General features: G+C 45.0%; 1 pseudogene; it reads right to left on the bottom strand.

Annotated features, from left to right (window-relative positions):
* Positions 1–12,436: 12,436 nt before the first annotated feature.
* The window catches only part of LOC115160562 (conserved oligomeric Golgi complex subunit 3-like), a 28,518-nt pseudogene continuing 17,468 nt past the window's right edge, over positions 12,437–23,486 (bottom strand).

The following is a 23,486-nucleotide window of genomic DNA, read 5'->3' as shown; positions in this document are numbered from 1 at the left end:
CCTGCAGAACCACTCCTTTATTGGGGGTGTCTTGCTAATTGTCTATAATTTCCACCTGTTGTCTATTCCATTTGCACAACAGCATGTGAAATTTATTGTCAATCAGTGTTGCTTCCTAAGTGGACAGTTTGATTTCACAGAAGTGTGATTGACTTGGAGTTACATTGTGTTGTTTAAGTGTTCCCTTTATTTTTTTGAGCAGTGTATATATATATAGGTATATATATGGGTGTGTATTTCGCTGCTGCGATATAGTGTATTCCTCTGCTGCGTTTGAAATGTGTTTGTCAGTTGTTTTTGTTTCGAAGTGGCATGGAGGATGGCTGACTTTCTGGAGGAGGAGGAGGAGGCTGTGTTCTCCGTGATCCAGGAGAGCTTAGAGATTGATGTGGGCCCTCACCTGCCCTTCAAAAAGGCTGCGAAGGAGCGGGCGGAGACTGGTCCTGACCTTTGCTATCTATGATAGATGGGGTACTAATACAAGCAACTCTAATTGACTGTACTTTTGATATGATATCCCTCAGCAAGCACTACTTTAAATCATCACTGAAATCCTAATGGTACTGTTCCCACGACTACAAATTCAGAGTTTTTTTGTCCTCAAAATAACCAGTTTTCAAAAGATAAGTCTACTCACAAGGTCACCACCCCTTTGTTACATGAAATGTAGTACATCATTTAAGGTGCTGAAAGTTATTTCGTATCCACTGATGAAAGTATTAATACAAACAGACATTTTAGTCTGCTGGACTCTATTGACATTCAACCTCATAGGTTCTGTTAAAAGTATCAACACTAAAGTGTTAACCTGCGTAACCATTAGCTATCGACTTTCAAATGAGGTCTAGACTGCCGAGAAGAAGAACCATTTGCCGAAATGGAAATCATTGGTTCTCCAGACACTCTGCCCCTTTTATGGAAAAGAACAAGGACAGAAGGTATACAAACTGAACCCTTAATGGTGATTTGCAGCGCTGGTGATGCTAACAAATAGATTAGCTCACTCAATATACTAGAGTAAAGGCCAATGGCTAGGTCTATGTTACTATACAGTCAATTCATGATCACGGGTTTGATTTTTCAGAGAAAGCTCATGCTTTTCAAGCTCTGAGAACAGGCAATCATTTGTCATCATATTGCCAGATGGAACAGGACGGGTTTTTCATCCTTTTGTAGAGATTACTCAGAGAATGTGTACAAAATACAGTAATGTCATTTATACAAAATAGAGTAATGACATTTATACAAAATACAGTAATGTCATTTATACAAAATACAGAAATGTCATTTATACAAAATACCGTAATGACATTTATAAAAATACAATTACTAAGTTCCTGTATTTTCATTATAACTTTCTCAAAAGTATTGATGATTTGAGAACAAGCAGGATGGTGGGATCGTTTACCCTAATGGTGTGCAAGCCATCCATCAGGAAGGCTCGCTGGTCTCATATCTTCTGTGATAGTAGAGGACAAAGATCTCCTACCAGAAATCCAGATTGTCTTTACATTCATATCATATAATGGCATTTATGAAGAAATGCAGTGCCTTTTTGACTTCATGAGTACTGTGTGCATTTGGGAAGCTGCTGTTCTCCAGGTGACATGTTGGGTGGGAGTTTCTGACAGTGTGCTCTTGCTTGAAATAAAACATTTTAGCCTACATCTTTTCAGCTTCATTGGGCCTGTGTAGGCTTACTTTAATGTCAAGTTTACAAATGTATCTGTGATCTTGCTGTTTTGCATGTTGCGTGTGTTTTGCCTGGTTGGCAGGATGAACCTGACCCAGCTGGGATGCTTCTGCTGCAGTGACATCGGGAATTGGCTGGACCACAAGCCTCACATTCGTGCCCCTCCCTGACTGGAATTGAATTAACCCCAACCAATCCCAAATGTGATAATCATGCAGTACTCTAATCATGTTAGAAGCACAGAATGAGCAAACAGTGATTTATATTGGGCACGGAAGTGACTCACAGTTTCCCCCAAAAAATTCTGCATTTCTCTCATAACACCCACTCATATCAAGACTGATCTGTAGTCCTCTGTAGCTCAGTTGGTAGAGCATGGCACTTGCAATGCTAGGAGAGTTGGTTTGATTCCCTGGACCACCCATATGTGTGCACGTGTGACTAAGTCACTCTGTATAAAAGCATCTGGTAAATGGCATTTATATTATATAAACTCAGCAAAAAAAGAAATGTCCTCACTGTCAACTGTGTTTATTTTCAGCAAACTTAACATGTGTAAATATTTGTATGCACACAAGATTCAACAAATGAGACATAAACTGAACAAGTTCCACAGACATGTGACTAACAGAAATGGAATAATGTGTCCCTGAACAAAGGGGGGGGGGTCAAAAAAGTAACAGTCAGTATCTGGCGTGGCCACCAGCTGCATTAAATACTGCAGTGCATCTCCTCCTCATGGACTGCAACAGATTTGCCAGTTCTTGGTGTGAGATGTTACCCCAATCTTCCACCAAGGCATCTGCAAGTTCCCTGACATTTCTGTGGGGAATGGCCCTAGCACTCACCCTCTAATCTAACAGGTCCCAGACGTGCTCAATGGGATTGAGATCCGGGCTCTTTGCTGGCCATGGCAGAACACTGACATTTCTGTCTTGCAGGAAATCACACACAGAACGAGCAGTGTGGCTGGTGGCATTGTCATGCTGGGGGGTCATATCAGGATGGGCCTGCAGGAAGGGTAGCACATAAGGGAGGAGGATGTCTTCCCTGTAACGCACAGCGTTGAGATTTCCTACAATGACAACAAGCTCAGTCCGATGATGCTGTGACACACCGCCCCAGACAATGACGGACCCTCCACCTCGGACCCGCTCCAGTGTAACGCCCATTCCTTCGATGATAAACACGAATCCGACCATCACCCCTGGTGTGACAAAACTGCAACTTGTCACCATTTATATTTTATTTATTTAACTCGGCAAGTCAGTTAAGAACAAATTCTTATTTTCAATGACAGCCTAGGAACAGTGGGTTAACTGCCTTGTTCAGGGGTAGAACAACAGATTTTTACCTTGTCAGCTCAGGGATTTGAACTTGCAACCTTTCAGTTACTAGTCCAACACTCTAACCACTAGGCTACGCTGCCACCCCTGTGTTGGTCATCCCCAAAGCCAACACTTCCTTCGGCCGCCTTTCCTTCCAGTTGACTGGAACGAATTGCAAAAATCTCTGAAGCTGGAGTCTTATATCTCCCTCTCTAACCTGTACACAGCCCATCTGTAGATAGCACACCCAACTACCTCATCCCCATATTATTACTTACCCTCTTGCTCTTTTGCACCCCAGTATCTCTACTTGCACATCATCATCTGCACATCTATCACTCCAGTATTAATGCTAAATTGTAATTATTTTCACCTCTAGGGCCTATTTATTGCCTACCTCCCTACTCTTCTACATTTGCACACACTGCATAAATAGAAACATATTTTATTTTGTTATTGACTGTATGTTTGTTTGTGTAACTCTGTGTTTTTGTCGAACTGCGTTGCTTTATCTTTGCCAGGTTGCAGTTGTAAATGAGAACTTGTTCTCAACTGGCCTACCTGGTTAAAGGTGAAATAAAAAATAAATAACAGCACTTTTTGTCAGTCCTGTCTGGTCCAGCGACGGTGGGTTTGTGCCCATAGGCAACGTTGTTGCCGGTGATGTCTGGTGAGGACCTGTCTTACAACAGGCCTGCCTTACAACAGGCCTACAAGCCCTCAGTCCAGCCTCTCTCAGCCTATTGCGGACAGTCTGAGCACTGATGGATGGATTGTGCGTTCCTGGTGTAACTCGGGCAGTTGTTGTTGCCATCCTGTACCTGTCCTGCAGGTGTGATGTTCGGATGTACCGATCCTGTGCAGGTGTTGTTACACGTGGTCTGCCACTGCGAGGACGATCAGCTGTCCGTCCTGTCTCCCTGTAGCGCTGTCTTAGGCGTCTCACAGTACGGACATTGCAATTTATTGCCATGGCCACATCTGCAGTCCTCGTGCCTCCTTGCAGCATGCCTAAGGCACGTTCACGCAGATGAGCAGGGACCCTGGGCATCTTTCTTTTGGTGTTTTTCAGAGTCAGTGGAAAGGCCTCTTTAGTGTCCTAAGTTTTCATAACTGTGACCTTAATTGTCTACCGTCTGTAAGCTGTTAGTGTCTTAATGACCGTTCCACAGGTGCATGTTCATTAATTGTTTATGGTTCATTGAACAAGCATGGGAAACAGTGTTTAAACCCTTTACAATGACGTTCTGTGAAGTTATTTGGATTTTTACAAATTATCTTTGAAAGACTGAGTCCTGAAAAGGGGATTTTTTTTTGCTGAGTTTATTACTTAGCTTTTCCGCAGTTGGAGCACACGACGGGCCAGAGACACCTCCACATGAAGCGATCTACAACCTGCTGCAGAGGATCCAGAGCTAGATCACCTAGCAAAAGGCCTCCAAGCCAACCCCTAATATACCCTGGTGTTGCAGATGGAGACTGAAGACACCTCTGGATAAGCACTGTTCAGCAACCTAAGCCATATCATTCAACACTCGTATGCCTGTGTGTTTTCTTTTTCAATTAAAGGCTATACTTTATTGGATACAGCTGCTTTTGTTAGGTTTTTGCAATGAAAATTGCACAATGAGACATTAGTACTTTTGTATAGTGGTGGACAATGAGACAAGGACAGCAGATATTCCAATTTGTAATCCTTTTTTTTAATCAGAATGTTCATAGATAAACACAGTAGTTCATTATATACAAAGGAGGTTGCAGTTTACATTCACCTTGTAATGAATTGAATTTGTGTGAATTGCATTAGGCAAATATAACTATAGTATATTCAATTACTGAGTAGACCAATGACTTATCCATTCCTTAACATCGCCAGGCCATAGAGAAGTTAAAAGCATCCCAAATACAAAATAAAATCTAATCAAATTTATTTATATACCCATTCGTACATCAGCTGAAATCTCAAAGTGCTGTACAGAAACCCAGCCTAAAACCCCAAACAGCAAGCAATGCATGTGAAAGAAGCACGGTGGCTAGGAAAAACTCCCTAGGAAAAACTCCCTAGAAAGGCAAAAAACCTAGGAAGAAACCTAGAGAGGAACCAGGCTATGAGGGGTGGCCAGTCCTCTTCTGGCTGTGCCGGGTGGATATTATAACAGAACATGGTCAAGATGTTAAAATGTAAAACATGTATTTTTTTTGTACAAGTTCTCAGGGTACTTTTTACATATACAGTATCTCACAAAAGTGAGTACACCCCTCACATTTTTGTAAATATTTGAGTATATCTTTTCATGTGGCAACACTGAAGAAATGACACTTTGCTACAATGTAAAGTAGTGAGTGTACAGCTTGTATAACAGTGTAAATTTGCTGTCCCCTCAAAATAACACAACACACAGCCATTAATGTCTAAACCGCTGGCAACAAAAGTGAGTACACCCCTAAGTGAAAATGTCCAAATTGGGCCCAATTAGCCATTTTCCCTCCCCGGTGTCATGTGACTCGTTAGTGTTACAAGGTCTCAGGTGTGAATGGGGAGCAGGTGTGTTAAATTTGGTGTCATCGCTCTCACACTCCCTCATACTGACTGGTCACTGGAAGTTCAACATGGCACCTCATGGCAAAGAACTCTCTGAGGATCTGAAAAAAAGAATTGTTGCTCTACATAAAGATGGCCTGGGCTATAAGAAGATTGCCAAGACCCTGAAACTGAGCTGCAGCACGGTGGCCAAGACCATACAGAGGTTTAACAGGACAGGTTCCACTCAGAACAGGCCTCGCCATGGTCGACCAAAGAAGTTGAGTGCACGTGCTCAGTGTCATATCCAGAGGTTGTCTTTGGGAAATAGACGTATGAGTGCTGCCAGCATTGCTGCAGAGGTTGAAGGGGTGGGGGGTCAGACTGTCAGTGCTCAGACCATACGCCGCACACTGCATCAAATTGGTCTGCATGGCTGTCGTCCCAGAAGGAAGCCTCTTCTAAAGATAATGCACAAGAAAGCCCGCAAACGGTTTGCTGAAGACAAGCAGACTAAGGACATGGATTACTGGAACCACCACAGGTCTGATGAGACCAAGATAAACTTATTTGGTTAAGATGTTGTCAAGTGTGTGTGGCGGCAACCAGGTGAGGAGTACAAAGACAAGTGTGTCTTGCCTACAGTCAAGCATGGTGGTGGGAGTGTCATGCTCTGGGGCTGCATGAGTGCTGCTGGCACTGGGGAGCTACAGTTCATTGAGGGAACCATGAATGCCAACATGTACTGTGACATACTGAAGCAGAGCATGATCCCCTCCCTTCGGAGACTGGGCCGCAGGGCAGTATTCCAACATGATAACGACCCCAAACACACCTCCAAGACGACCACTGCCTTGCTAAAGAAGCTGAGGGTAAAGGTGATGGACTGGCCAAGCATGTCTCCAGACCTAAACCCTATTGAGCATCTGTGGGGCATCCTCAAACGGAAGGTGGAGGAGTGCAAGGTCTCTAACATCCACCAGCTCCGTGGTGTCGTCATGGAGGAGTGGAAGAGGACTCCAGTGGCAACCTGTGAAGCTCTGGTGAACTCCATGCCCAAGAGGGTTAAGGCAGTGCTGGAAAATCATGGTGGCCACACAAAATATTGACACTTTGTGCCCAATTTTGATATTTTCACTTAGGGGTGTACTCACTTTTGTTGCCAGCGGTTTAGACATTAATGGCTGTGTGTTGTGTTATTTTGAGTGGACAGCAAATTTACACTGTTATTCAAGCTGTACACTCACTACTTTACATTGTAGCAAAGTGTCATTTCTTCAGTGTTGTCACATGAAAATATATACTCAAATATTTACAAAAATGTGAGGGGTGTACTCACTTTTGTGAGATACTGTATGCAACAAGTTGACAAAAACAGTCACAGAGAGAACAGGTGGAAGTATCTGTTGGAAACCACGGACATACAAGACAACGGTTAGAAGGGTTTCTTTTATTTAAAAACAGACCAAAGGAGTCGTTAAAACCTGAGAGCCTCGCAGCACAGGCCATCATAGACCAGAGACCTCCATGTCCGTAGAGAAAGGAAGGCGTAGAGACATTAGATACTGTACAGAATTATTTTCACTACGTCTCTCAATCCATTAAGGAAAGCATATGAAGCATAAATGTGGCAGTTGCTTGTCACTCATTTGCTATCTGACTAATGAATAAACCTTTCTCTCGTCGCCTGGTTAGAGCATCCTCCTTCCTGCCGCACAACATTCACCCTGGTTTGATACACTCACTGTGTGTGCAGACTTAACTCTTGAATTAGAACATGTTAACGTGTAGAGAAATGCAGTTGACATAGCTAATAACCCTGGTCCAGTGGTCATCAACCTTTTCTGAGTCATGAGCACAGAGTCAAAATGCAAGACAAGATCGATGAGGTTGGTGCAGTAGGCTATAGGCCCAATACATTATCATTGCATATTGGCTATGCTTGAATTGCCCTGCCAATGTTGTTCTTCTCAGACCACTTTGAAGTAATATTAACAAAACGTAGGTATATCATCACACTGGTAATAGATCATTTGTTGTATTACTTGTTACACAGCTGAGTGAGCATAATAAATAGCTTTAGAATTTTTTGAACTGGACTCATGGCCTGCATCTGATGGTCACTTTGAGTGGAGGGAGGGAGCAGCGGTGAGGCTGCCTCTGACCCGACTCACCGTCCTTCCTCTCTCCCTCCGCTGAGAAAAGGGGGCACAGACCAGTCAATCACCTGGTTGGTGACCACTGCCCTAGTCCAACCGTAACCACCTTTCATTTTATTCAAACAAGTTGTTTCAAGATCAGTACCATAAAGGGTCTTAATTTCCCACGATCCTACCTACCAACTGAGTGACTGACGATCCTACCTACGAACTGAGTGACTGACGACCTTACCTACCAACTGAGTGACTGACGATCTTACCTACCAACTGAGTGACTGACGATCCTACCTACCAACTGAGTGACTGACGATCCTACCTACCAACTGAGTGACTGACGATCCTACCTACCAACTGAGTGACTGACGATCTTACCTACCAACTGAGTGACTGACGATCCTACCTACCAACTGAGTGACTGACGATCTTACCTACCAACTGAGTGACTGACGATCCTATCTACCAACTGAGTGACTGACGATCCTACCTACCAACTGAGTGACTGACGATCCTACCTACCAACTGAGTGACTGACGATCCTACCTACAGTGGTTCCTCCTTTAAAAGTTGCATCATACTGCAGCACACCTTGCGGGCTGCCGCAGAATTCTATGGCACGTTATCTTTGTCAGCCATTAATGCTAGTTAGTGCTAGTTTGGCCACTAGAGGGCATCGTTGAGAAGCATTTGACTTCAATATTTCCTGTACTAGAGAATTTAAAACTTTTCTTTGTAAGAACATGGGATTGATTAACAAATTTTGCTTAATTAATTAGATTAATATTATGGTGTTTTTATTCCAATAAAAACGAAACCGTTAGGACAATATGGCGCTGTAGAATGTGACCGGTCGGGAGTAGGCTACTGTACTAAGAGCAAAATAATCCTAACATTTCCACACCCTAATTGTAGGCTAACCAATACCCAAATGGAGATTCACTGAAAATAAAAATCTAATTGATTTATCAATACCAGTCCCCATGCTTGTCTCAGGGCAGCGCGAAACGGTGCTGAAATAGTTGACCACATGTCATTCAGTGATATTTATTCCCATAGTAATTAATTATGGATCCATAACGAAATAAACATCTGCATTACAATTATACATTTGTAGTGGTTGATGCATTTTTTGTTGGGGCAAATCTGGTTTTAGAGTACTAAAAACAATACAAATCTGATTGATTTATCAAAACCAGTCCCCATGCTCTCTTATTTAGTGATATTTATTCCCTATTGTTCTGCTGATAGTTGAAATAAAACATCTGCATTTTGAAAGAGTATTTTTATCATTTTATTAAGGAAAACATATATTTATGGACAGTATATGCTTGATCCGACATTTTGCAGTTCCATGAAGTTTGGCGTTAGAAATGTAAAACTTTAGAGTACTTAATACATTGCAAGTTGGGTGGGGGTTTCACACCTACAGTAGCCGAGCTACTAGACTATCCTTTGTAAAGGTTGAAGAGTCTATTGTCCTGCTAATAGCCCATCCTAGAAACGTTGTTTACCTAATTCACAGCCTGCTACACTTTTTTTCTCTCCCTGTTTTTAGAGGGAGACAAACCAAAAGCCCACCGCCCGGCCAAACCCGGACAACACTGGGCTAAATGGGTCTTCCGGTTGCCACGGGTATCGAACCATCATCTGTAGAAACGCAGTGTCTTAGACCGCTGCGCCACTCGGGAAGCCCCATTCAAAGTTGTTAATGCTTATCAATTGCCTTGCACAAAGTATCAAAATACTAAAATACTACAGGTTAACAGGTTAAACAGGACTCAAAGAATTTAATTAAAATGTTAATTTTATTTTGGAATCACAGAAACAATGAGAAAATATGGAAAAATAAATAAATAATGAAATGTTAATTATATAAAGCAGCCTGTGTAATCAGCACATTACTCAACACTATTGAGACTCATGTCGCCTACGGTAGGCCTACTGTATATAAAAAAATAATTACATTTAGAGGATTCTAATGAATATCTAATGGGCATTTTCCATTAGGGCAAATCCGGTCAGTGAGAATATCTAAGGGGCTTTTATATAATTATAATGCAGGGTTGTTAATAATAATAATAATAATAATACATTGCTTTGTTTAAAAAAATAACTATATTTTGGAGATGATTTCGTTTCAAATAACCTAAAGTGAGCGGTTGTAATCTGAAATATTGGAAAAAGGCCATTCTTGAACATGGGGTGAGACATTCTTACTAATTTGTAGATAAAGCCAGTTTGTTATTTAGAATGATTTATTTCTGTTTTTAGAGAGAAAGAAAAAGCCCACCGTGCCTATTTCTTGGAAAATCGTCAGTACACATGTCAAGTGAAATTCTCCCATTGTATTTACCCAAGTTCTCTCTTAACTCTAGGACCACCGACAGTTTTTGTTGTTGTCTGATGCAGGAGAGACTCAGACTGAAAACGCCTCCATTAATTGCCATAGTTTAGACTACCGATAGATCAGTGTTCTAACTGCCCCTTGTGATAGTGTGGTGCAATGACATCACCATCTACCACTAACGGTCGCAGCATAAACGCCTAACTTTTAAAGGAAGAACCACTGTACCAACTGAGTGACTGACGATTCTACCTACCTACCTACCTACCTACCTACCTGCCTACCGAGTGACTGACGATTCTACCTACCTACCTATCTACCTACCTACCTACCTACCTACCAACTGAGTGACTGAAGATTCTACCTACCGAGTGCTTGACGATCCTACCTACCTACCTACCTACCAACTGAGTGACTGACGATCCCAACTACCTACCAACTGAGTGACTGACTGAATTGATAACTGGACCTCGACATGCTCAGAGCAGTTGTGTCGGGGTATCTTTGGCCTTGTGTAGGAGTTTTGTGCACCCCCCGTCTTCTTAGGCTGGTCCCCGAGGGCCAAAGACTAGCACAGTCCTGTCCGGTGGTACTTTTTCTAGACTCTCACCGAGGGCTCCTGGTCAGGTCAGGGCTGGAGTAACACTGCTGTCTGGTCAGGTCAGGGCTGGAGTAACACTACTGTCTGGTCAGGTCAGGTCAGGGCTGGAGTAACACTACTGTCTGGTCAGGTCAGGTCAAGGCTGGAGTAACACTACTGTCAGGTCAGGTCAGGGTTGGAGTAACACTACTGTCTGGTCAGGTCAGGGCTGGAGTAACACTACTGTCTGGTCAGGTCAGGGCTGGAGTAACACTACTGTCTGGTCTGGTCAGGTCAGTGCTGGAGTAACACTACTGTCTGGTCAGGTCAGGGCTGGAGTAACACTACTGTCAGGTCAGGTCAGGGCTGGAGTAACACTACTGTCAGGTCAGGTCAGGGCTGGAGTAACACTACTGTCTGGTCAGGTCAGTGCTGGAGTAACACTACTGTCTGGTCAGGTCAGGGCTGGAGTAACACTACTGTCTGGTCAGGTCAGTGCTGGAGTAACACTACTGTCTGGTCAGGTCAGTGCTGGAGTAACACTACTGTCTGGTCAGGTCAGTGCTGGAGTAACACTACTGTCTGGTCAGGTCAGGGCTGGAGTAACACTACTGTCTGGTCAGGTCAGGGCTGGAGTAACACTACTGTCTGGTCAGGTCAGGTCAGGGCTGGAGTAACACTACTGTCAGGTCAGGTCAGGGCTGGAGTAACACTACTGTCTGGTCAGGTCAGGTCAGGGCTGGAGTAACACTACTGTCTGGTCAGGTCAGGGCTGGAGTAACACTACTGTCAGGTCAGGTCAGGGCTGGAGTAACACTACTGTCAGGTCAGGTCAGGGCTGGAGTAACACTACTGTCTGGTCTGGTCAGGGCTGGAGTAACACTACTGTCTGGTCTGGTCAGGGCTGGAGTAACACTACTGTCAGGTCAGGGCTGGAGTAACACTACGTCTGGTCAGGTCAGGGCTGGAGTAACACTACTGTCTGGTCAGGTCAGGTCAGGGCTGGAGTAACACTACTGTCTGGTCAGGTCAGGGCTGGAGTAACACTACTGTCTGGTCAGGTCAGGTCAGGGCTGGAGTAACACTACTGTCAGGTCAGGTCAGGGCTGGAGTAACACTACTGTCTGGTCAGGTCAGGGCTGGAGTAACACTACTGTCTGGTCAGGTCAGGTCAGGGCTGGAGTAACACTACTGTCTGGTCAGGTCAGGGCTGGAGTAACACTACTGTCTGGTCAGGTCAGGGCTGGAGTAACACTACTGTCTGGTCAGGTCAGGTCAGGGCTGGAGTAACACTACTGTCTGGTCAGGTCAGGGCTGGAGTAACACTACTGTCTGGTCAGGTCAGGTCAGGGCTGGAGTAACACTACTGTCTGGTCAGGTCAGGGCTGGAGTAACACTACTGTCTGGTCAGGTCAGGGCTGGAGTAACACTACTGTCTGGTCAGGTCAGGGCTGGAGTAACACTACTGTCTGGTCAGGTCAGGTCAGGGCTGGAGTAACACTACTGTCTGGTCAGGTCAGGTCAGGGCTGGAGTAACACTACTGTCTGGTCAGGTCAGGTCAAGGCTGGAGTAACACTACTGTCTGGTCAGGTCAGGGTTGGAGTAACACTACTGTCTGGTCAGGTCAGGTCAGGGCTGGAGTAACACTACTGTCTGGTCAGGTCAGGGCTGGAGTAACACTACTGTCTGGTCAGGTCAGGTCAGTGCTGGAGTAACACTACTGTCTGGTCAGGTCAGGGCTGGAGTAACACTACTGTCTGGTCAGGTCAGGGCTGGAGTAACACTACTGTCTGGTCAGGTCAGACAGAGCTCGTCATCTTCTACTGACCAGCCCTTCAGGCCACTTATTCACAGACAACAGCAGGTTAATCTGGAGAGAGAACAGAAACACAGAGCTAACAACATCCAGCATGACACCAATGTCACTCCAGACGCCACTACACACAGTGAAAAATATATTGTGATCCCAATTGGATAACCTGAATAAAACAAAGTTTATTAAATACACTTGTAAAAAGATCTTGAGATCCAACAGCCACCTCCAGAGTGAGAGTGATGAACCTTGTAATACCATGCCCTTGGTTCTGATTTTGTAGTGTAGCCAGTACATAGAAGGGCAAGCGATGATCTGAAGGTCCTCTCTGCTGTATTTCTCCTGAATCACGGTGTGCAGCCTCTGAAACACCTGCTGGATGTTGTTCTGTTGGAGAAAACAGCAGGTTAGTCAGACAGCTGCTGGTCCCCTTTGTATCCTAGTTGCCATGTCAACGCCGTTGTTGTGCACTTAGATTCACTTAGATTAGCACTTAGATTAGCACTTAGCCGTACACAAAGAGCCACAATAATTACTGAACAATGATTTCTCTTTAACAAGCAGGATAGAGGCTGAAAATGGTAACTGCGCATTGCTCAGCCTCAGCACCTGCTGAAAACATCTATATGTTTTGTAGGTGTGTACCAAAACCCTCATGAGATCCCGAACAGGGTTAGCCTGGCTCCAGATCTGTTTGTGCTGTATTGTCATTTTTGTCAGGAAGGAAAGCGCAAACAGATTTGGGACCAGGCTAGTACAGGGTTGGAAAAAGGAGAATGAGAGTTTCAATTCCTCCAGCGTCTAACAGACACCCACCCGAATAGGCTTGAAGAGGATAAACTCTGTGTTTCCGTTGGCCAGGTACAAGGACATGCTTTGTAACGTGCTTGGCAGCTTGCTCTTCATCACCCGGTAGGTTGACATCACTACGTCGTTGATCTTGGCTAAAAGGGGAGGCACAGAAAGTCATTTTCCAGTTCCATGCCTTCCTTCCACCACATGATTTAGAGGTTCCACTGAAATATGATGCTACTGATTCTTACCTGGCTGTTGCCCAAGGTTGTTGAGAGAGGTTGTGGGTGGGACCTCCTTGGATCACCATGGTTTTCAGAGCAGACACCTGAAACAACACAAGTCCATCACCCTCACTCAAGGACAACATGAGTAATCTCACACCTGCCAACCTTGAAGAATTTTTATGAGTACCACTTCAGTGCGACTGTGGAACCCCAGGCCCCCCACACTGCTCAAATCATAGGGAAATGCACCTTTTGTTACCTAATAAGGATGTTGGCAGAAGGCTGCCTGGGTAGGAGTGGTAGGCTATAGACTGTTAGGAGTATTTGGTAATTGGCTGCTCTTCATTAGCTAACTAGAAATATGTTTAAATGTACAATCAGGGCTCTCCTTAGGATTTTCTAACAAGGTGGTTCTGATGTAGGCCTAAGGTTGGGTAGGGGGGAAGTCTGGAGGGGGCCAACTTCCCCCTCAGAATTTAACTATTTGATTTTAAAAACCTATAAGTGCTGTTTCCTGAAACCTACTGCAGAGTCTTAAATTATATCAAACAAAGTAGCCAACACAGAAGTCAGGTGTTTGATCGTTAATAAAATTAAGGTTGTCTCAATGACACTTTTACATTTTTCTAGGTGAAGTTTAGGGGGGTGGGGGGGTAATGATTATTGTAACTAATAGGTGTCTTTATGTGGATAGTCTAGTTAAAATGTAAACTGTCTTAGTTTTATAATAGTCTAGTTTACTGTAGGCTATTTGGAATGTGAAACAACTGAACTAGGCCTATATGAGCTTGTATCAGATCACCATCCCTCACCTCATCCATCAAGTTAGGTCTGACTACTAGGCTACCAATCATTCAAAATGCCTTGTTTTCATTGGTGAACTGCCTTATGACAGCATTAGCAGCCTACTGTTAACATACAGTACAGCTACGGTGCCTTCAGAAAGTACATACATCCTTTGACTTTACTTTTTCCACATTTTGTTGCTTCACAAAGTGGAATTAAAATGTATTTAATTGTCATGTATGTCAACAAGCTACACAAAATACTTGAATGTCAAAGTGGAAGAAAACATTCAACAACAAAAAATGTATTAAAGGAAAATAAAACATATCTTTTGATTAAATAAGTATTCAACCACCTGAGTTAATAAATGTTAGAATTACAGATGTGAGTCTTTCTGGGTAAGTCTCTAAGAGCCATGCAAACCTGGATTGTACAATATTAGCCCATTATTCTTCAAAAAATTCTCAAAGCTCTGTCAAGTTGATCATTGCTAGACAGCCATTTTCAAGTCTTGCTATAGAGTTACAAGACAATTTAGGTTATTGCGTTTTAGGTTATTGTCCTGCTGAAAGGTGGATTTGTCTCCCAGTGTCTGTTAGAAAGCAGACTGAACCAGGTCTTCCTCTAGGATTTTGCCTTTGTTTAGCTCTATTCAATTTTTTGCAGTTTTACTTTAGTGCCTAATAGCAATAGCATGCAAGTTTTGGAATATTTTTATTATGTAAAGGCTTCCTTCTTTTTACTCAGTCATTTAGGTTATTATTGTGGAGTAACTAAACTCAGCAAAAAAAGAAAACGTCCCTTTTACAGGACCCTCTTTCAAATATAATTTGTAAAAATCCAAATAACTGTAACGATTGTCGTCGGGAGACGAGGAAGCGGACCAAAACGCAGCTGGGAGCGAATACATGTTTATTTAACACACTAGAATTAAACATGTACACAAAATCAAGGAAAAACTGCCAATACGTTACGTGCTCAAATAACGAGACAACAACCCACAAACATCGTGGGGGAAAAGGAACTTAAATGTGATTCCCAATCAGACTTCACAAGCGACAGCTGTCTGATTGGGAAATCACCCCCGAGCCCAACATAGAAATAAAACACAAAGAAAGGCTATAACCAAAACATAGAAAATAAAGCATAGAAATGCCACACCCTGACCAAAATAGCAGAGTTCACCTGGTCAGGGCGTGACAGTACCCCCCCTCCAACGGTGCGTACTCCCAGCGCACCAACCTAAAGTCTATTAAGGGGGGGACCCGGGTGGGCGCCTCACCCTCGGTGGAGGCTCTGGCCCCGGGCGTGTTTCTCCCCCTGCCTCCACCCTAGCCCTACCCCTTTGGCCCGGACTGGACCACTGTGGAGCGGCATGCTCAGGCTCCGGAGCGGAGCCGTCGACCGGAACAGGATTGGGCACCGGTGGACCAGACACGGGCCGTGCCGGACTGTGGACACGCACCGTGGGCTTGGTGCGGGGAACAGGAACGGGCCGGACAGGACTGTGGACACACACCGTGGGCTTGGTGCGGGGAACAGGGACGGGCCGGACAGGACTGTGGACACGCACCGTGGGCTTGGTGCGGGGAACAGGGACGGGCCGGACAGGACTGTGGACACGCACCGTGGGCTTGGTGCGGGGAACAGGGATGGGCCGGACAGGACTGGGGACACGCACCACTAACCTGGTGCGGGGAGCAGGGACGGGCCGGACAGGACTGGGGACACGCACCACTAACCTGGTGCGGGGAGCAGGGACGGGCCGGGCCGGACTGGGGACACGCACCACTAACCTGGTGCGGGGAGCAGGGACGGGCCGGACAGGACTGGGGACACGCACCACTGACTTGGTGCGGGGAGCAGGGACGGGCCGGACAGGACTGGGGACACGCACCACTGACTTGGTGCGGGGAGCAGGGACGGGCCGGACAGGACTGGGGACACGCACCACTAACCTGGTGCGGGGAGCAGGGACGGGCCGGACAGGACTGGGGACACGCACCACTAACCTGGTGCGGGGAGCAGGGACGGGCCGGACAGGACTGGGGACACGCACCACTAACCTGGTGCGGGGAGCAGGGACGGGCTGGACAGGACTGGGGACACGCACCACTGACCTGGTGCGGGGAGTAGGGACGGGCCAGACAGGACTGTGAACACGTACTGGTGACCTGAAGCGTGGAGCCGGTTTAGCCACTCGTCCTGGCTGGATGCCCATCCTAGCACGGCATGTGCTGGGCATGTCCACCGGACGCACCGGGCTGTGCGGACGCACTGGCGACACAGCGCGCAACTCCGCTTCCCATGGCTTGGTGCGGGGAGCAGGGACGGGCCGGACAGGACTGGGTACACGCACCGTGGGCTTGGTGCGGGGAACAGGAACGGGCCAGACAGGACTGTGAACACGCACTGGTGACCTGAAGCGTGGAGCCGGTTTAGCCACTCGTCCTAGCACGGCATGTGCTGGGCATGTCCACCGGACGCACCGGGCTGTGCGGGCGCACTGGCGACACAGCGCGCAACTCAGCATACCATGGCTCCTCCTCCAGATCTTCCCTCTGCAGGTCCTCAATCAAACGCCTCATCTCCTTCTCTTCCTCCGCCGTCATCCCCCACGAGAGCAGTGGTCTGGGCTCTTCCTCTGCCCTTCCGGACCACCCCATTAGCCCCCCCCAAAGATTTTCTTGGGGCTGTTTTCCGGGCCTCCTCGACCGCCGCCTGTGACTCCGTCTACCGGCTGGCTTTTCCTCCTCGACCTGGGAGTCCGTCCGCCAGGGTCCTTTCACCGACATGATCTCCACCCAGGTCCAGAACTCCTTTCCCTCGCGAGCCCATCTCTCGCGCTCCTTTTCCTCCCGCTGCTTGGTCCTGGTTCGGTGGGTTGTTCTGTAACGATTGTCGTCGGGAGACGAGGAAGCGGACCAAAACGCAGCTGGGAGCGAATACATGTTTATTTAACACACTAGAATTAAACATGTACACAAAATCAAGGAAAAACTGCCAATACGTTACGTGCTCAAATAACGAGACAACAACCCACAAACATCGTGGGGGAAAAGGAACTTAAATGTGATTCCCAATCAGACTTCACAAGCGACAGCTGTCTGATTGGGAAATCACCCCCGAGCCCAACATAGAAATAAAACACAAAGAAAGGCTATAACCAAAACATAGAAAATAAAGCATAGAAATGCCACACCCTGACCAAAATAGCAGAGTTCACCTGGTCAGGGCGTGACAATAACTTCACAGATCTTCATTGTAAAGACTTTAAACACTGTTTCCCCATGCTTGTTCAATGAAACAAACAATTAATGAACATGCACCTGTGGAACGGTCGTTAAGACACTAACATCTTACAGACGGTAGGCAATTAAGGTCACAGTTATGAAAACTTAGGACACTAAAGAGGCCTTTCCACTGACTCTGAAAAACACCAAAAGAAAGATGCCTAGGGTCCCTGGTCATCTGCATGAACGTGCCTTATGCATGCTGCAAGGAGGCACGAGGACTGCAGATGTGGCCAGGGCAATAAATTGCACTGTCCGTACTGTGAGACGCCTAACACAGAGCTACAGGGAGACAGGACGGACAGCTGATCGTCCTCGCAGTGGCAGACCACGTGTAACAACACCTGCACAGGATCGGTACATCCGAAAATCACACCTGCAGGACAGGTACAGGATGGCAACAACAACTGCCTGAGTTACACCAGGAACGCACAATCCATCCATCAGTGCTCAGACTGTCCGCAATAGGCTGAGAGAGGCTGGACTGATGGCTTGTAGGCCTGTTGTAAGGCAGGCCTGTTGTAAGGCAGGTCCTCACCAGACATCACCAGCAACAACGTCGCCTATGGGCACAAACCCACCGTCGCTGGACCAGACAGGACTGGCAAAAAGTGCCCTTCATTGACGAGTCGCGGTTTTGTCTCACCATCGGTGAGTCAGATTCGTGGGTCGGATTCACGTTTTTCTTCTAAGGAATGAGCGTTACACCGAGGCCTGTACTCTGGAGCGGGATCGATTTGGAGGTGGAGGGTCCGTCATGGTCTGGGGCGGTGTGTCACAGCATCATCGGACTGACCTTGTTGTCATTGCAGGCAATCTCAAAGCTGTGCGTTACAGGGAAAACATCCTCCTCCCTCATGTGGTACCCTTCCTGCAGGCTCATCCTGATATGACCCTCCAGCATGACAACACCGCCAGCCATACTGCTCGTTCTGTGCGTGATTTCCTGCAAGACAGGAATGTCAGTTTTCTGCCGTGGCCAGTGAAAAGCCCGGATCTCAATCCCATTGAGCACGTCTGTTGGATCGGAGGGTGAGGGCTAGGGCCATTCCCCCCCAGAAATGTCTGGGAACTTGCAGTTGCCTTGGTGGAAGAGTGGGGTAACATCTCACTGCAAGAACTGGCAAATCTGGTGCAGTCCATGAGGAGGAGATGCACTGCAGTACTTAATGCAGCTGGTGGCCACACCAGATACTGACTTTTGATTTTGAACCCACCTTTGTTCAGGGACACATTATTCCATTTCTGTTAGTCACATGTCTGTGGAACTTGTTCAGTTTGTCTCAGTTGTTGAATCTTATGTTCATACAAATATTTACACGTGAGAGGACATTTCTTTTTTTGCAGAGTTTACAATGTAGTTGATCTAACCTCAGGTTTCTCTATTCACAGCCATTTAAAAAGATGCACTATGCAGAAATCCATAAGCCAAAATATTTTATTTTCAGCTGGTGTACAAAACTGAAAGTAAAAGACGCAAAAACTAAACTTAAGGCCGGGAAGCATAGAAATTGCGCACATAGAACAGATCTACTGCTTCTTAGACTTGCTTTCAACGGAATGACAATCTACATTTCTATGTGGATTTGGTCTGGTCGCCCAAAATGTGACATATTGCAGCTTTAACTAAGTGTTTTAAAGTCACCACTGGCCTCATGCTGAAATCCCCAAGCAGTTTCCTTCCTCTCCGGCAACTGAGTTAAGAGGATGCCTGTATCTTTGTAGTGACTGGGTGTATTGATACACCATCCAAAGTGTACAGTGCATTAGGAAAGTATTCAGACCCCTTGACTATTGCCAAATTTTATTACGTTACAGCCTTATTCTAAAATTTATTAAATAAAAACAATCCTCAATCTACACACAATACCCCATAATGACAAAGTGAGAACAGGTTTAGAAATTTTAGCAAATGTATACATTTTTTAAAACAGAAATACCTTATATTCAGACCAATTGCTATGAGACTAGAAATTGAGCGCAGGTGCATCCTGTTTCCATTGATCATCCTTGAGATGTTTCTACAACTTCATTGGAGTCCACCTGTGGTAAATTCAATTGATGACATGATTTGGAAAGGCACACACCAGTCTATATAAGGTCCCACAGTTGACGGTGCATGTCAGAGCAAAAACCAAGCCATGACGTTGAAGGAATTGTCCATTGAGCTCCAAGACAGGATTGTGTCGAGGCACAGATCTGGGGAAGGGTACCAAAACATTTCTGCAGCATTGAAGGTCCCCAAGAACACAGTGGCCTCCATCATTCTTAAATGGAAGAAGTTTGGAACCACCAAGACTCTTGCTAGAGCTGACTGCCCGGCCAAACTGAGCAATCAGGGGAGAAGGGCCTTGGTCAGGGAGGTTATCAAAAACTTGATGGTCACTGACAGCACTCCAGAGTTCCTCTGGAGATGGGAGAGCCTTCCAGAAGGACAACCATCTCTGCAGCACTCCACCAATCAGGCCTGTATGTTAGAGTGGCCAGACGGAAGCCTCTCCTCAGTAAAAGGCATATGACAGGCCGCTTTGAGTTTGCCAAAAGGCACCTAAAGACTCTCAGACCATGAGAAACAAGATTCTCTGGTCTGATGAAACCAAGATTGAATTCTTTAGCTTGAATGCCAAGCATCACGTCTGGAGGAAACCTGGCACCATCCCTACGGTGAAGCATGGTGGTGGCAGCATCATGCTGTGGGGATGTTTTTCAGCGGCAGGGACTGGGAGACTAGTCAGGATCGAGGCAAGATGAATGGAGCAAAGTACAGAGAGATCCTTGATGAAAACCTGCTCCAGAGCGCTCAGGATCTCAGACTGGGGCGAAGGTTCACCTTCCAACAGGACAACGACCCTAAGTACACATCTAAGACAACGCAGGAGTGGCTTCGGGACAAGTCTCTGAATGTCCTTGAGTGGCCCAGCCAGAGTCCGGACTTGAACCCAATCGAACATCTCTGGAGAGACCTGAAACAAATACCTGACAGAGCTTGAGAGAATCTGCAGAGAAGAATAGGAGACACTCCCCAAATACAAGTGCCAAGCTTGTAGTGTCATACCCAAGAAGACTTGAGGCTGTAAAGCTTCAACAAAGTACTGAGTAAAGGGTCTGAACACTTATGTAAATGTGATATATTTTTATAAATTAGCAAAACTTTCTAAAAACCTGTTTTTGCTTTGTCATTATGGGGTATTGTGTGTAGATTGATGAGGGAAAATAACAATTTCATCTATTTTAGAATAAGGCTGTAACGTAACAAAATGTGGAAAAAGTCAAGGGGTCTGAATACTTTCCAAATGCACTGTAAATAATAATTTCACCATGCTCAAAGGGATATATATATTTTTTTAATCTACCAATAGTTGCCCTTCTTTGCGAGGCATTGGAAAACATCCCTGGTCTTTGTCATTGAATATGTGCTTGAAATTCACTGCTTGAATGAGGGACCTGGAGTAGTCATTCAACAATCATGTTCAACACTATTATTTCAAACAGAGTTAGTCCATGCAAATGATCTGACTTGTTAAGCACATTCTTCCTGCTGAAGTTATTTAGGCTTGCCATAACAGAGGGGTTGAATACTTGACTCAATACATTTCAGCTTTTCATTTTTTATTAACTTCTAAAAACATAATTCCACTTTGACTTTACGGGGTATTGTGTGTAGGCCAGTGACACAAAATCTAAATGTAATCAATTTTAAATTCAAGCTGTGTGAATACTTTATGAAGGCACTTTCTTTCAAGAGGACAGATCAAGAAGTGATTAATTAACATAGTCCTACTAATCTTTTAACAGTCTAAAGCATGAAACACACAGAGAATCTCACTGCTGATAGACTGGTACTCATCACGGCGTGAGGCCGTTCCTTCTCTTGCTAGAACAAAAAGTGGTACCTGCTGCGTACCAACCCGGTAGCGACGAACCTACCGATTCTACTTGTAGAATGCTCATCATTGGCCAACAACTTGACTTTGAGCCAATCAGAGAGTACGAACCCTCCCGTGTGAGAGGCAAAAAAAATTAATAAATGAGGGCCTTTTCTCCGTACATCCGCGGATGAGCCAGTCACACTTCATATGCAATGGTAGCTAGCTAAATGCACAAACGCAATGCACACAACACTAAATACTTCCTGCAAGCTAGCTAACCAGTGACCCTTCCCCTATACCTAAAATAATCATTAAAACAAAAGTGGATAGCAGAGAACATCTACCGTTTACACTCACTTCTTGGACAGAACAGAGCCTGAGATATACAGTTTTAGAAACTGTTCTTCATCCTGTAAGCAATATATGGCAACACAGGAATTTTTATACAGCACAGGGCTGCGGGCCAGAAGGTTGTGGGTTCGCAGACCCCTGTGGACAAGAGTAGGGGTGGAAAGATCTTCATAGTAAAAGCATGAATCTATCATCATATTTGCAGGTCTGAAAAAAATGTGCCTTTTATAAAAATGTCATGCAATTCTTTGTAATTTTTCACATTAGTAGAATCTTTTTTAATAATACCACACAAATTCCAGGCTAAGAATGGACAGAGAGATAGGCCTATGTTGTCATCTTATCTCCAATGCCAAATCAGTGCATCTTGTTTGCAAATAATTTATTAGGAATCGGAGCATGGTACTTTCAAAAGTTAGGTCTACCTTCCCTCCCCAGACACAGAAGGCCTACTGACACAGGCAAATGTAAGCTTTAACTGCTGGCTACTCTTCCGTGGCTTAACCCAACGAGAGGTTTCCTAAAAGCTGTTTGGCTTTAAACATCTTCTATTGTACAGAAAGTGAATAACTTATACCAATTGACAGTGACAGAATTAGATTTCCACGCAAAGGAAATGTTTTGGTCTACCTTGGCTATAGAAGGTTGTAGCTCAGCCTCTTAATGTCAAAGAAACTAAAACAATGATATTCCCATAATGCATCAGTCACGTCTTTCCCAGGTATTTTACAGCTTGTTTCTAGCATAAAGCATCACATACCGAAACGCTATTATAGATCACTTTATATAATCGTATCCGTAAGCTAACAAATGAAATGTATTTATAAAGCCCTTTTTGCATCAGCAGTTGTCACAAAGTGCAATACAGAAACCTATCCTAAAACCTCAAACAGGAAGCAATGCAGATGTTGAAGCATGGTGGCTAGGAAAAACTCCCTGGAAAGGCAGGAACATAGGACAAAACCTAGAGAGGAACCAGGCTCTGAGGGGCGGCCAGCCCTCTTCTGGCTGTGCTGGGTGGAGAGGAACCAGGCTCTGAGGGGTGGCCAGTCCTCTTCTGGCTGTGCTGGGTGGAGATTATAAGAGTACATGGCCATTAAGGCCAGATTGTTCTTCAAGATGTTCAAACGTTCACAGATGACCAACAGGGGGAAATAATAATCACAGTGGATATAGCTGGTTTGTAGCATAAAGCATCACCGATCAAAGTGCTGTTATAAATGACTTGAAATCATTCAAATCGGTTTTATTTTCTTCAAAATCTTACGCTAACAAAAGGGTAGACCTGTGCTCTTTGACATTTTCTTTAATAAAATGAAGGCCTAAGGCATACTCTCTCATACCCCCTCAATTGGAGTCTTGGTTTTAACATAACAGCCCCTCACTGACGCGGAGGAAGGCTATTTAAAGAGTGCATGGTGGGAGGAGGAATCTATGGATATATCAGTCTATAGCCTAATTTCATCAGTCAAACAGAAATTGGCTCCAACACAAAGCCCCTTTTGTGTTAGTAAAGTCTAATTAAAACGAAGACGGTTCAAATGAATGTCTACTCGAATTTGCCAACTTTCAGCACCAGGAACTGTCCATTTTACTTCAAGTAAATTACTAGACTCTGCCTTATTGTGAGGTCAATAACTCTGATAAATACATCATGGGAAAGAAACATATTGTTTGTATTAAAATCAAATCATAGCAAGCTATCAAAGTTGACCTCCAGTCCTCCTTCTCA

Source organism: Salmo trutta, chromosome 24 (genome assembly GCF_901001165.1).
Source record: "Salmo trutta chromosome 24, fSalTru1.1, whole genome shotgun sequence".
Classification (NCBI taxonomy): Eukaryota; Metazoa; Chordata; class Actinopteri; order Salmoniformes; family Salmonidae; genus Salmo; species Salmo trutta.
Note: the sequence above shows the minus strand (reverse complement) of the source record. Positions and strands in the feature narration are given on the sequence as shown.